The following is a 15,930-nucleotide window of genomic DNA, read 5'->3' as shown; positions in this document are numbered from 1 at the left end:
AGCCCGAGAATCTCCGCACTCGCCCTGTTTCCTTCCAGCAGTCCCGCTCCCTGCGGCCCGGCGACTCGACCCCGACACGGGTCACGTGGTCACGGACCAATCACCGCACGGCACGCAGGCCGCGCCCCGGCGTGGCGCCCCGGGCAAGGTGACCCGAGCCGGCGGCCCGGACCGGACCGGACCGAACCGGGCCGGACCGGCCAGGCCGGCCGCCCAGCATCCAACAAGAAAGTGCACCACCAATGCATATAACTGCACGCTAGCAGCTGTGCGGACCGCCCACAATATTGCATACATAACGCAAGATCTAGAAGACAAAATACGGAGTCAATTAGACCGCTTTTCGGTGTGAGAAGAGCAAAGTGGACGGAGGCGAATGTTGTGGTCAGGTGAATGAAGCCAGCAGTTCTGTGCATGAAGATTGTCCTCTTTGTGATTCATGCAGAGGGGCGTCATCACTGTACTGGGAAATTGTATCGCGCAAGTTGGGCCGGCGATGGTGCACTGATGTTTGGCGTTCGCACGTAAATATGCGGATGGGATGGCACGAAAACTCTCTGTTTTTGGGTCCAGCACACGAGTCGACGATTTCCATCGACGACTTCGAAGACATTGCTACGGTTTACATTTTGGTGATCAAATTTGGTTTACGCTTCGGTGACAATTATCATAATTACCGCGGAAAATGGGCGTGCTTGGTGTAGATATTGGTCAGAATGAATTGGGTTCTAAAAAAACACGCCGCTGTCATGACCCAATCGTTCTCGGTTTAGGCCACAGCGTCTCATGCCTCGTCTCGTATGTTATCCCTTTGTTTCTCATATCGTCCTCCATGTCCACTCCAGGTTGTTGAGACCGGACCGGGCTTCTCCTCAGTTCTTTACCTTTTGCGATTTACCAGTTTAACGAGCTTGCTGTTGATCGAATGTGGAGCGCTGGACTTGTTCGAATTGCGATGTTTACAGGCAAGTCACGCGTGGTCTTGCGACTTGTAGAAAATGCTTACAAAATTATTCAGAGCAACGTTTCAAGAACTACGTCTATTTTGCTGAAAGCCGCGTAGAGCTGCATTCAGTGGTTGCAACGACATCAGCTTCTAGAAGGCGTGACGGGTGGGTTGGACCAGGCCGCTCAAGCTCAAGTGTCGGCCTGCTCGCGCCATCGGCGGAATCATCGCGCGGAAGCGCGCGCATGCCGGCTGTAGATACCCGTGCAGTGTTCCTAAAAAACATCGTTTCTCAGAAATCAGAAATGCTAGTGACACCTATTTGGTGTCAAACGCGCACAATGCCCCATAGGCAACCCAAAATTTCGGTGCGTCTGCACGACATTCCAAAGAGATTTCCTCCAAAAATTTAGGAATGGGGATCGCATCGACACCCACCTTTACCAGGTTGAGGGTTAAGGGACAACATCATTGAATTTGCTATGCTGTACGTTTTTTCATGGCATGTGACAAAACCATCGCTGACTGCCCACGTTGTGTGAATACATATTGAGCGCAATAAATAGAGTACACGTCTGATAAAGTTTTCATAGCACAACTGTCTTGGCTTGGGCACCACCGTCTGGTATTCGAGATCGGTTATGGAAAAGGTGACATTGACCATTTCCGGTCAATTTTTGCTACTCCTAGGGGTCGGACGGCTCTGAGATCCCTTTCAGCAAGTGAGCTGTGACCTGTAGCTGGTGCATTCACCAACACCGCACAATTGGCTGCATGTGTTTAGTTGTTTTCTTTGCTGAGATCTGGCACAAATGGTTTAAGGCGCGCCAAATGGGCAGACCTTCTGTTTGCGCGCGAGTGCGCATGGCTGCCAGCGCACATCGACAAACATTGCCAACACGACTGCCATTTGCTCCCCGCTACAATCTGTTGGAATCGCGTGACCGTGACGGTTGGGCGGCAAGATCCGAGACCAGTCCGGGTTTCCCTCCATGCTGTTTTATTTCCATGAGGAAAATGTTTCCCTTTCATGAAGATCTATTGGGGAAAGCGAAATGGTGGTGCTATTGCAATGTAGCAGGAGATACCCAGCTGATCCATCAGCACGCAAGGAAATCCTCAGTGGTTGCTACTTGTATCGCACAGCTTTTCAAGAACTGCGTTTTTTGTTTATTTGTTGCTTTTTATTCAGGACATAGGCATTCAATAGGCAAAAGCCCAGTTACGGAAGCAGTCCAGTTATAACAACAATAAATATACGACACACACAAAAACAAAAAAACCTAACCAAACACACACACACACACGCGCGCGCGCGGACGCACGCACATATTACTCACAGTCGCACATCAAGTCATCAATGGAATGTGCCACGTGTGCCGGCGAACCTAAACAAATCAGATCGGAATGATTTTGTCGGATGAAAAAGGTCATTTGAGGGAGAGTGGTGCAAAAATGTATTGCAAACAGCGGGTTGTCGTGCGACAAATCAATTTTTAACATTTTCATTTTGTTGCGTCAACAGCATTTTTAACACATCATAACTAACATTTCTGCGACAAATCCATTTTTTCTTGCTAAAGCATGGGCTTGCGATCAGTTGTTGTACATAACTTGCGCTTTCTTACTTCAGTGAAGAGCCGCTGCTGGGCCAGGCCGCTCATTGGTACGTTTTCTTCCAGTTCAAGTAGAACTCACTAGGCCCGTGGGCCCGCTCGCAGCCAAACATTTTTACCTGCGACATCGCTCGCAATGAGCATATTCACTTACTGAGTCGTTCGTTCAAATCAAATGTATGCTTGGGTTTACCCAATATTATTGTTATTATATGCTCCATATTCAACGCAACTGTTCGCATTATGGTATGTACAGAAATGCTTACTTACCTGCATCATCTATCTACCTTAAAACCAACCGCTTCTAAGCCGTTGATTTGAGTTATGTACGCCTCTACGGTCATGCTGGATCAGAATTTTGAATGGACTTTCAGCCTCCATGCAAGCACATGTTTTACGATTTCATGTTTGCGGTTTTACAGTTTTTAAAATAGCTCTCTTGTTTGAAACCAAAACCCTACAGCGAGTAAGCATTGCATTCAACAGCAAACCAGTGTGATCTGGAATGACTTGGAGACCCAGTCGACTAAACCCATGTCAAGCACCGCGGCTCAGCGACAAAAAATACTTGAAATCATCATGCCTCGCGCAAACTATGAGGCACTAGGAAGCCAAGGCCGCGGTCCAGCAGGCCCGCACACCAGTTAAGCTCGAGAACCCAATATATTATCATCGGTCAGTTTGCGACGTTCTTGTTGTACAGTTCAGATGATATGGACTTTTGTTGAAACTATCGTGGGCTCTTGGCACCTGTGAGGAGTCCATCAGTGAGCTGCTGTCTTAATCGAAATATCCATGAAGACCAGGCGGGATAGGGAGTCTGATAATGCCGACCGCCGGTTATTTGTGACATCTTTTTCACTAACCTCAGGATGAATCCGACAATATATTTTGGGCACGAGATGTATCACATTGTTGGGGCCCGGTAATTCGAAACAAACAGCGCTTTTTAATTTTCGAAGTTTCGGTGTCATGGCAATTTTCCTGTCTTAATAAAATGAACAGACACAAACAAAAACAATGCAATGTAATATTTTGATCATCAAACATCCTACTATGAAGTCTCGCGAGTGTAATGCAATTATATGTTGAGTAACGATGTGTGTGTCGTCGTTTGGTGCAAGAACGTCGTATCTTTAACGAATTGTGCGTAAAACTGGTTTCGCTTAAGAGCTACTGCGTGCACCAAAGCCAAAGTGTGCAGACCTTAAAGAAATCGCAGTTTTTAAACAAAAAACATGGGGAAGCAAAATGTTTTCAAAATCTGACTGAACATCATAACCCAGGTTGCGAGAGCCTTCGACTCATGTTTTGATGACCCACCCCAGCACCTACGAATCTTCGGGCCGCGTGCCGCCCCGACCCGCTGGCCGTTCTGCCGCCGTCCCGCCGCCCGGCTGTCTCGCGCTGCGGCGGACGGGCGCCCGCGCTCCTGATTTGGATCAGGGACGCGGCGCGGCACTGCCGGCCGCGGGCGGCGGCTCTGCCAGGCGCCTCACCAGTGCTGAGTGGGGCCGCCGCGCCGTGTGCGCCGGTACGGCCCTCTCCCCTGACGCCGACGCCGCAGAGCGCGCGGCCGCCCGGCCGCCCGGCGCCGGTCCAACACGTGCTCCGGCTACAGACGACAGGCGGAGCGGAGCGACCGGGCCGGCCCAGCCCTCTATGGCCGGCCTGACGGCGAGGTGTGAGCCGTGGTATGTGAAAAGCGCGGCCGTTGTGGACGGCGTGCGATGACCCGTAGGACTTGGAGGCAGCGTGCCCTAGATCACGGCGCTGCATGGCCCCCGACAAACCGCAGAGGAACAACGCTCTGGTTACACTCCCCAGCACCCGCCCTTGAAGGAGTTGGTATTGATGGTTATTATCAACTGTAATGTTTAGAGGAAGTAAGAACTTCGGAGAGCTTCGGAGACACCATGTGGCACACACCCATGCACATTGTGTCCACCTTTCGTGCAGCTCATAGAAAGCCGGGAAGAGAGCTGTAGAGATCGAGGGAGAGGGGGGAGAGAGAGAGAGAGAGAGGGGAGAGGGAGGAAAAGAGAGAGAGAGAGAGAGAGAGAGAGAGAGAGAGAGAGAGAGAGAGAGAGAGAGATATATATATATATATATATATATATATATATATATATATATATATCAAATACCGTGCTTTATAATACATTTCTTTGCATGAATAATCGAATACGGCGTCGAATAGACTATGGAATGCACCACAAATGAAACTTTGGCACAACTGTTCAGAATGCAAATAGGATTCGCTGGTCTATTCTGTCCATGCATGCATTGTCGGGTCGTTCATATCTGTCGTTCATAAACACGACTTCCAAAGATAACGGCCGGCAATTGGTTTTCAGTCAATGTCGTGCAAGGTATAATGACGTTGCGAAACAATGACGTATTGCAGGGCGTATTTATCAAACAGAGAAACTCTGCTGTCTAAAGCAGTTTTTCTTCTTAGAAGTATATCGATAGGTATAAGCGAAATTATTTTATCCTGTCTGATGCTCTGACGTTAACAATATATTCAAATGTGAAGCATTCCCTTTAACTTTATGCAATGTTGGGGATGCAGCTGTGCCCCTTTAACAGCAGTTTCACCATTGCATGGAGGCTGGCGGCTGAGTCGCCCTCGAACCTCAAAGCTTAGTCGTTATATCACTGTGCAGCTAACAGTTAGAGGGGACCCGCCTCAAGACGGATGAATTTTGGAGTAAGCGTGCCCGAGGTCAAAATAGCGACGACCTGATTGGTGGCAGCACGTGAAAGCGCCGCTTATGTTCCGCTGTAAACCCCGAGGCTGGTGCAGGTCGGCCATGTTCACTTCACGAGGCCCGGTTTCGTTATCGAGCTCTACAGTGAAACACATAGGTACAGGCAATCGGTTCAGTGGCTCCGAATGAGCAACGCTGGGAATGCTTGTTCATCCTGTTTACGACTGGTGTTCAGCATAGATGGAAATGAATGGCGGTGAGCACACGATGCCGTGATGCAACGCGCCTTTACTGTCGGGCGAGCCCTGGCGGCAGCCGGCAGAGCAGGCGTGCTCGGTCGAGGTCGGCAGAGCCCGGGACCGGTGACGCCGCAGACGCTGTCGTCCGCCCTCCCGGCTGGCGGGCCAGCTCCGGCGGAGAAGTCCATGGTAGGCGCGTGTCGTGTGAGGCCGACATTTTGGCTACCGGAGTCGCCATGCGCTGGATGTGGAGTCGTTCACGCGCGTGTGAGCGCGGCTCTTTAATGCCGCTTGCACCTTAGAACGGAGGTTTCTGTGACCAAACGAGTTCATGTGACGCATGGTAGACGTGCATTATTTTGTTTTTTGAGCGTGTTATGTCAACATCTGGATGATACTGTGTGCTTTATATTTCTGGTTTATTTCAACTGTGTTCATACAGCGATTTCTAAAATGCTCTTCATAAATACACTTATAGATATTTTACATTATGAAAAATACATTTATAGATATTAACTACAAAAGTTTGAAAAATTATTTTTATATGTATATATATATATATATAAATGAATCAAAATATTTACAACTAAAACCTCCTTCGTGTGGGCCACACGAGGGAAGCGAACCCAATAGCCATCGTGCCGTCTGTTCAACTAGCCACCTTGACTACGATATCCCGTGCGTGATCAGGACCCACGGTATGTAGCCTCGAGTTGAATTATTACCACTTAACCTCAGCAACTCATCTTGGGTCACCGAGGTGTTGAGTATGAACAGTGTCAACAAAGCGTAATCTTTATGCACACAGGCAGGTTTCTGCGATAAATGGAAGTCTTCGGGTTCATTGTGAAAATCGGATCTGTGAGAAAACTGTAAACATTATCACATTACACCATAAGACAACAGGACGATCCGATTTCTTAACCTGATATCGACCTTACGCAGCCTGAGATCAATAACATGAGGAGTACATTGTTCAGCTGCTACCGCACGTATTGGCAATGCTGGTTTAAAGTTTTCAAACTCCTGGCTTTCAGCAAAATGTGTGCTGTCGGGACCGGCCAAACATTTGTGTTGAGTTTGACCTGTGAAATCATCGGTGATCCCTAGGTCAGCAAAACATATAAGCATTCGAAGAAGATGTTAAGATAACGATCGCCGTCAGGTAATGGCTTGATTAGTTTCAAAGATAAAGCGTTGGGGAACAACGGCGAGTCGCGTGTGTGGAAAATCTTTCGTGACTGTCAAATATCAGCCTTCATGCCGTGTCAAATCCAGCCAGGTTCACCAACAATCCGCGGGCATTAGCAGGCGACGGGGCTGGGGCCACGTGGCCACTGTTTCAGATGCGGATATGGCGGGAGGAAGCGGCGAAATGTTCCGCTGGCAGCGGGAGACCCTGACCGGCGGCGCGGCGGGCTGGCACAATCCCTGCGGTGGAGCGTGACGCTCGGCCGAGTCAGCTGCAGGAGCGGCCGTGCCGCCGACACGGCCACCCGGGACATCCCGCCGACACGCCCACCCGGGATACCCCGCCGACACGCCCACCCGGGACACCCCGCCGACACGTCCACCCGGGATACCCCGCCGACACGCCCACCCGGGATACCCCGCCGACACGGCCACCCGGGATACCCCGCCGACACGGCCACCCATGACACGCCGCCGACACGCCCACCCGGGATACCCCGCCGACACGGCCACCCGGGGTGCCCCGCCGGCTCGCCCACCCGGGACACCCCGCCGACACGACCACCCGAAACACCCCGCCGACACGGCCACCCGGGGTGCCCCGCCGACTCGCCCACCCGGGACACGCCGCGAACACGGCTACCCGGGATACCCCGCCGACACGGCCACCCGGGACACCCCGCCGACACACCCGTCCGGGATACCCCACCAACACGGCCACCCGGAGAACCCTACCGACACGGCCACTCGAGACACCCCGCCGGCACGGCCACCCATGACACGCCGCCGACACGCCCACCCGGGATACCCCGCCGACACGGTCACCCGGGATATCCCGTCGGCACGCCCACGCAGGATATCCTGCCGACTCGCCCACGCGGGATACCCCGCCGACACGGCCACCTGGGACACCCGCCGACACGGCTACCCGGAATACCCTGCCGACAAGGCCACTCGGGATACCCCGCCGACACACCCACCTGGGACATACTGCCAGGATTCCGCCAGGGCATGCACCCGAGACACCCTGCCGACACCTCGAGGTCACATGAAGCCGCGACCATTGCTGCCACGCCTCTTTTGACACAGTTGAGGTCACGCTCAATTTGTGACATTTGAGATTGCGGTGTGACAGAGCAGCGGTGTCGGAGGTCATGTCTCGTTGCCACGCATGAGTTCGAGCCTCCTCGAGATGGATTAGGTTACGCAACACACCAGGCCATGATCCAAGGTAGCACACACACACACACACACACACACACACACACACACACACACACACACACACACACACACACACACACACACACACACACACACACACACTCACACACACACACACACACACACACCACACACACACACACACACACACACACACACACACACACACACTCACACACACACACACACTCACACACACACACACACACACACACACACACACGCTCATCACGAATTATGAAGTCGTGCTGCTCAATTCATCCCTGGCACGTTTCGTAGCGGCATATGAAGCGGCACAAAATGCGTCTGTCAAACCACACAGAAAATGTCTAGCATGATGTGATGAGGATGTCGTTTGGCGAGACATGAAAGCCTTTCCGAGCTGGCGGATAGTCACGGGAGGGGCCGGTTATATTGGCGGAAGCGTTTTCTTTGATTTGGTATCCTGGAGTCGTCTCGGGAACAGGTGGATTTCGTCCACTCCGTTGGTGAGGAGTCAGGGTTGTTACCAGAACAACCTATTTAATTGTATGCCCGAATGCAACGCATAGGCATCTGTGCTGCATGCCCCAGTGCAGTTGTGCCAGATATTTATTGCAGGCATCAACGTAAAGCACTGTGTTTATGACGCGCTCCGCTCAACATGCCCGTTATATAACCGCTGGATACATGCATTGTATATGGCTTTGACCATGAAGGGTTGGTTATATTTATTTGACCACCCGCACGAGTTGAAGGCTTTATTCAACAGGGATCAAGGAAGAAAGTTCAAGGAGCAAGGAATTCAACAAAGGCTGATACCAGTAAATCAAATACAAGACGAACGAGTTCTAACATTAAACGTCATGCCTTCATAGAATAAATCCTAGCACCTATCACTTCGTGACAGCATTCTTCGTGGTTTGTTACACACGGATAGGTCAGACCGTGAAGCTCATACCATTAGCCGTTTTAAGAATACCGACGAAGGTCATGAAGTCGGGCGGGCTGCCGTTGATGTTATGCATTACTGAAATGCATCGTGACGACATCCGTCCTCCCCTCCCCCTTTGACTCGTTATGCAGCATATAAATCCGTCGCTGGAATGCAGCCGTGATCGCTTCTGAGGTGATGGAAGTGTATATGCTTCTCTTATAGGCCATATAAATTATGCGGATGCGAGAGAGAGCTGTAGACTACATTTGGTCTAGAGCGTTGCGACTCTAGACCAAATACTCAAACGGCACCAAACTTGAAATCGATACTTTCCAGGGTGAGAGCAATTTATTAACAAAACTGGTGAGCTGATGCACGCGTTTTAATGCATTGCGATCCCACGGCCCTGAATTTGTTACACGATTTTGATTCGGCATGACAGCCATGCCACGCGCCGCAAATTTATCTTGTCAAGATTGTCCGCCCCGCTAACATCCTTGCTGTCATCCTTATATGTACGTGTCGTTTTTCCAGTCGAGGCTTTCGTCGTTAGTGTTCGTTAAGGTCGTTCAACTTTTTTGTCAAACAAACCGTTAAAGTCATCGACGCAAATTCATCGCCGAAGTGATTGTGATCTTGTTAGACTCGTGTGCATCTTAGCAGTAACGAAGCCTTTCCGTGTATAACAGTTGGGGCATTGGTGCGTGGTTTCCATTTATGTCGTCAAACCACCTCAACATGTGCGTCATAATTGCTAAAGACCACTTGCACCAGTTCAAAACTTGTATTTTAATTGAAGGGTCATGTTATAAATATGCAGACAAGCGGACATGCAACAGTAGCGCGCTGACCTCGTCAATGCATTATTTTGGTTCCAATGTTAAGGCCAACAGGGCTGACAACGTTACTGAAACCTATTTGGCCCCTGTTTTCCATCGACGTCCGGCCACTTCTGGCGGTGATGCTCAGCTGCCTGGGGCGGCCACTGAAGCTGGTGACCTGGCTTAGTCGGTTTGCCTGCGAGCCCTTGTGTCGAGCCGGCGCCTGCCCGCTTCCCTCCACCTCTGTCAGCAGTCCTCTTGGAGTCACGCAGGACTGACACCCGGGGAGAGCACGTCAGTCGTCAGTCGTCGTCAGTCGTCAGTCAGCTCCCCTGCGAGGTTCTCTGGTTCTCGAGGTTCTCGAGGTTCGCCGGCTTTGCCGGTGCGTCGAGCATCATGTTACTGATGTCCCCGCACTCTTTGGGCGCTGGGAGCGCTCTCAGCCGCTGTGCAATGACCTCCTCAGCAGCAAGCATGAGTGCCGAGCCACAGGGGGCCAGCTTCTTCAGGGTGTACGTACCACGCATGACGCTTCGTCGTTTAAATCATCGCGTTCGACACTTAGTGGTTCATGCTCATTGCACTGGAGGGGGCTTTGGGAAGTTTTGGATCGTTATGTGCTGCGTGTGTTAACAGATATGTTTTACACCACGCCGGTGCGCACAGCAACGCGACGGTTGAACACGTACCATCTTCTCCAGCTTCTGGAGCATGTGTGAGCTCTGGGGTAGCTTAGCTTTCTGGTAAGCAGATACATTTTTGCGAAATAAACTTCAAACAAATTTTGTTTAAACTTCGTCCGGTGTGGTGAAGGGCTTCTGGACATTTGAAGCGAGCGCCTCCGGGTGGTTCAGATTTCCCTTCAGTTTGGACTCAGACCTGCACGCCCCATTCTGTTAGAGCTGCCATGGCTGCTCGCGCTTTGGACTCTGCCCAGTTCTGCCATGCAGACCCGGCAACGCCAACAGCTTCCTCTCCCGATGGCTCGGCCCGTAAACACATGATTAGGGACTGAAGTGCAGTTTCAAGTCAAGTTGCAGTGGGTGTGTATCGCGGAGCGCCGACTTATGTGTATAATTTGGAGGAATGCGGAAGTTTTAACACAAATTCTGGATTTTTCGAAGCTGCCTTTTCACGCAGCCAGGTACCTTATGTTACATATTCGAGACTACTGGGGATACCGGCCTTCAAAGGCATATAAAGTGACGCATGTGATACCATTTAACAAGTCATCGTGGAACAGTATAAGAATGCGTTAAGCCGGAAGGCTTTAAGTATTCGTGTGTAATTGCACGGGTTAAGACCAATATGATATATCACCCTAACTTTGATTCGATCATATCCAACGAGTTGCAGCGTTGTATGGCGATGCAAATGTTTCCTTTAAGGTCGCGGCAGTATCTGTGGGGCCACCCAGTCTGGCGGAGCGTTACACTGACGGCGGAAGGCGTGCCTCGCTGAGGGCGTGACTCGCTGAGGGCGTGACTCGCTGAGGGCGTGACTCGCTGAAAGCATGACTCGCTGAGGGCGTGACTCGCTGAGGGCGTGACTCGCTGAAGGCGTGACTCGCTGAGGGCGTGACTCGCTGAAAGCATGACTCGCTGAGGGCGTGACTCGCTGAGGGCGTGACTCGCTGAGGGTGTGACTCGCTGAAGGCGTGACTCGCTGAGGGCGTGACTCGCTGAAGGCGTGACTCGCTGAAAGCGTGACTCGCTGGGGTCGGCGGGCAGATCAGCCAACAGGAGGACGACACTGGCCGGGCCCATCACCTGGAAGACAGGATCGACGGTCAGCGGCGGCCGCTGTACCCTGTGCGACAGCCCTACCCGCACTCGGCAGGTTAGCATCGCTGTCCTCTACAATTTGCTGGGGCAGGAGGAAACCGAAGTTACTGGAAATTATTGGACAAGATATTGCATCTGGTACTTTAAAAAACCTGGTTTTTGGAGATATTCAGACGATCGACATCTGTTATGGCCTGCCCACAAGGACGTTTTTGACGCACGCTTAACGCGCATCCATCGCGCGTCTGCTGACGTCATATTTTTGCTGCATGTGTGATGCTTGTTGACAGCTCTCGGCGCTGTACACAGGATATGCTTTTTCGCCCGTGTAGCTCCGTCTGGTCACACCTAGCATTCATTTACAGTCCAACAGCCCAAGGATTTTCAATTGCATGTTCTGAAGCTTGCACGCAATACATTCTTATCAAATTTGTAAATTATTGGTAGTGGTTTGCGATTTGCAGCTCCCTTGCGTGCCTGCACATTTAAGATGATTTAAATTGTTATTTGGAGCACTAGCATGATTTACACTGGCACAAGTAAGTCGTCTTGGATTTCAATTTGAGCACCCTCGGGTATAGATTTCAGATCACGATTTTTCCCATGACGTCATCTGTATTTTGACTGCATCTGTTGGTGCGTCTTATTGGCTTAAAAATGGCCATACGAACAGACCATTACGTGGGGCAACTCCGAGATGTTACGAGCAGGTAATGCTGGTTACGATGAGCATAACGCTGTCGCTTTGAGAGGGAGCAGCGGCAGCTTGACAAGTCCCGTTACTAGATTGATTTCGAAAAAGAGAAGCAAGGTGTTCTCTGTGGTTTGGCCGCTAGTCTCCCCTGCCGATTGCTTACTGGTATTTGCATCCCAAAGGCTCGTCCGTTTTTCACACATCTGTCGTTTTTCTGCAAGTTTTGCGTTACCGTATCTTTACCATAAGTATGCATGCGCCTCGCGGATCTTCGTTCCCGGAAAAATGAAATAAAAGAAGCCCGGCCGCTGTCAGAGCGCGCGATAACTGTCACCTGGGCCTGTGCTACGGAACTGCTCGCTGCTGCCGAGCGCCTCCTTGGGGTGACGCAACAGGGTCGCCCAGACGGCCGCGGCGTGGCGATGGAGAGATAGGTATGACAGGGCCCCCCAGCGGCACGCAGCCGTGACCTAGGTCAGAGCCACCAAACGCGACCGCGTCGCTGCTGAAGCGGAGTGGCGGCCAAACCACAAGGAGGGAGAGGCAGGCGGGCGGTGACGCGTGGCCCGCGACGGACGCGGTCGAATCACAGGGAGGGAGGGGCAGGCGGGCGGTAACGCGTGGCCCGCGAGGGACGCGGCCGAATCACAGGGAGGGAGAGGCAGGCGGGCGGTGACGCGTGGCCCGCGAGGGACGCGGCCGAATCACAGGGAGGGAGGGGCAGGCGGGCGGTGACGCGTGGCCCGCGAGGGACGCGGCCGAATCACAGGGAGGGAGGGGCAGGCAGATGGTGAGGCGTGGCCGAGAGGAAGGCGGAACGCGACCTCATTGCTGCGATTAGAGGCTAGTAATGAAGCCGCCGACGGGGAAGGGAGATGAGAACGGAAGGACAGAGCTCGGACAGATAAGGATAAAAAAGCAGGAGCTACGGCATGGTCGGCGGGCGAGAGAAGGAGTGAATCGAGATGTAACCAAGAAAGAGGAGAAAACGTCGAGCCATCGATGAGGAAAAAAGGAGGAAGCCTTGCTGAAGGATGTTGAAGAGGAAGACAAGGGGATAAGTCCGAGAAGGAGAGTGAAAAAGAGTAGTGAGTTGAGCTATAGCCAGAAAGTAGGGACAAAAGCGGTTCAGCAGTGGGGAGGGGGAGGAGGGACTTGCTACAGAGAATAGTGATAGAATGTATATATATATATATATATATATATATATATATATATATATATATAAACAGCTTTGCGCTTTTACTGGACCACGTGACGCCATCAGCTTGAGCCATAACATCCAGGCTTCAACTTCTGACTCAACTAATTGATAATGCTCCTTATCAGTCCATTTCATGCAGGCATCTTGGACAGGGACCGTATTTAGCACAAGATCTGAAATGCACGGGAAATTGATAAAGTGGCAAAGCACATCGTTTATCGTCGGGCCTTTCGAAGCTTTTTTGTTTCGTCACCACGCACCAATTGGTCGCGCATCCAATTTGGTTGCGGATTTGGTCCTGCCCAAATTATATAGCCCTGCAAACGTGAAATAACAAACAGGTTCATGATGATGAAACAAATACTTGCTCCGAGTAAAAACATTGCGACCATTTTGATAGCCCTGTCGACAAGCGACTGTTTTCACCTCTGCTTATTCTACTTTTCCGTGCATTTCAAATTTGGTACCGAATGAGGTTCCTGTGTTCTAATGCTGAATGTGAAAGGTGCTACGGCACTAAGAGACATTTTCGCATGCAGGGAGCAGGGAGGGTGGCCTTTTTCAGCCCGTCCAGAAAAGGAAACTTTTGATGGTCAAACCGGGACACTTCATCCGACCGCGCATTCCAAACGTGGCAGTCCAGGAGATTCAGCTTGGGGAGGTCAAGCGATGACACCATGCTGAAAGGTGAATCCAGCCAGGTGAAGAAATGAAGAATACGTCATTGCTGTGAAATGTTCGAATCGAGAATATTAGGGTCTTGGAATATGTTTCTTGTAAGTTTACGCTAACAAGCCAACAAACGTAAAACAAAACAAAGAAAGCAATCCACGTCGGACGCGTACTTTTATTCTAGATACTTTGGTCACACAATTGCACGGTCAAAATATTCGTGTTGTTCGTTTCTCTGCTGACTAAATTCATAGACATGAATAACGCTTTGCATCATGTATGTCTTCTTCGCTGAAATTATCCCGACTCATTACTCAAGATGATGGGCGTAGCTAGCGGGTGAGCTGTAGAAGAAGCCTAGCCCGGCGCAAAATGGCGACAGCACCTGCACACGTCACTGACCGTTGTTCTGCACTGCGAATGGAAGGGGTGTGCCGCGCACTGGCCCGTCTCCCAAGACATGACCCAACCGGCTATATGTGGCCCATTGGAACACATTGGGGTCAGTGACCGGCGGCCAGGTCAGTGACCAGTGACCGCGCCTCTGGCCGTTAGGCGCATGACCGGAGCGGTGGCCGTGTTCGGCAGACGCCTCCGCCTTCCCTCAGCCGCCTGCCGCGGTGCCGCCGGTGTTCCCGCCGCGCACGCTGCGCCGACGACGCCGGCGGTTGGGCGGCGGTGGAGCTCCAGTCGGTGGGGCTCACGAGACCGCTACCCCGACCGCCAGTGGCGCAACGCGTCGGCTCCACCGCCGGCTGGCGGTAATCTGACCCGACCAGGGAATGTTCGCCGCGCCGGCGATCACGATCGTATCATGAACACCCACGACCCGCTTTCTGTAACGGCTGTTTGTTCAGGGGAGTGGGGAATTCCAGAGCACTTGGGGCACTTTTCGCGAGTGGGGTTGTGATTTGGCGTTTTCGCGTGGGAAAGCGAGCGCTGGCTGGTGCTACCTGTTCTGGAATTGCAACGCCTTCCGTGAGGCATGCCCGCAGTTCGAATGCTGTTTTTCAGCCAGCGATATGTATAAGCCCCTTCCATGATTTGTTGCAGATATTTTACATCTGTATAAACATGCGAGAACATGTTAAAAAAACATTTGTCTTTCAACTGGCTTTCTTTCGCCAGCTAGACGTGACGGTCTGAAATCAGTTTCACGTGTTCACTGTCATGCTTTTCATTTGTTCTCACCTTCGCACGTGGCAAGAACGAGCACTCGGGCGCAATGCATATCCCATCCATCCATTTGGGGATTGGGAAAGCAATTTTCCTGAACCTTGGACGAATACTGGGACAATGCACGGGGAGACCGATGGCATCTTTACCATCGCAGTCTATCACAGTCAGGTCAAACCAGCTGCATCGGATGGCGTCACACACAATGCGGCTCATTCTACTGCATCCATGCCCCTTAGCGCTGAATTACGCATTGGGGGTACCAAACCGTTGGAATGGGAATGTGTCCGGTCGGAAAAGGAACGCCGTCGGGCATGGATTGCAATACCGGCACTCGACTTCTACGCATGGCGTGAATGTGAATGGTTACCGCTGCAGTGGTCTTGAAAGAATGCTGCTCGTTATCCTTGGCCGCAAATAATCGATCGAATCTTAGTACGTGAAATCAACAGCTAAATCGACAGCGGCTATTGGTCTTCAATGTTAAAGTCACGAGAAAAATGCAGGAACACCAACAGGAGCGCACTAGGAAGCTAGCTCTAAACCTGTTATGCCTACAAAGCATATCGTGATCACCAGCATAACAATCGATCTCCGGGTTTCAACCTAGCACACAAACCGTTTCTTCTAACTTCCATGATTTTAGATACATATATTACAGAACCTTCTTTGGAGCACCTCCATGCCGAGTAATTTGCGACGACTTTGTGTAGCGCGCGTTTATGACGTAACG

The sequence above is a fragment of the Pollicipes pollicipes genome, unplaced genomic scaffold (assembly GCF_011947565.3).
Source record: "Pollicipes pollicipes isolate AB1234 unplaced genomic scaffold, Ppol_2.1 Scaffold_4881;HRSCAF=5763_pilon_pilon_pilon, whole genome shotgun sequence".
Taxonomy (NCBI): domain Eukaryota; kingdom Metazoa; phylum Arthropoda; class Thecostraca; order Pollicipedomorpha; family Pollicipedidae; genus Pollicipes; species Pollicipes pollicipes.
This window is presented reverse-complemented; position numbering follows the sequence as displayed.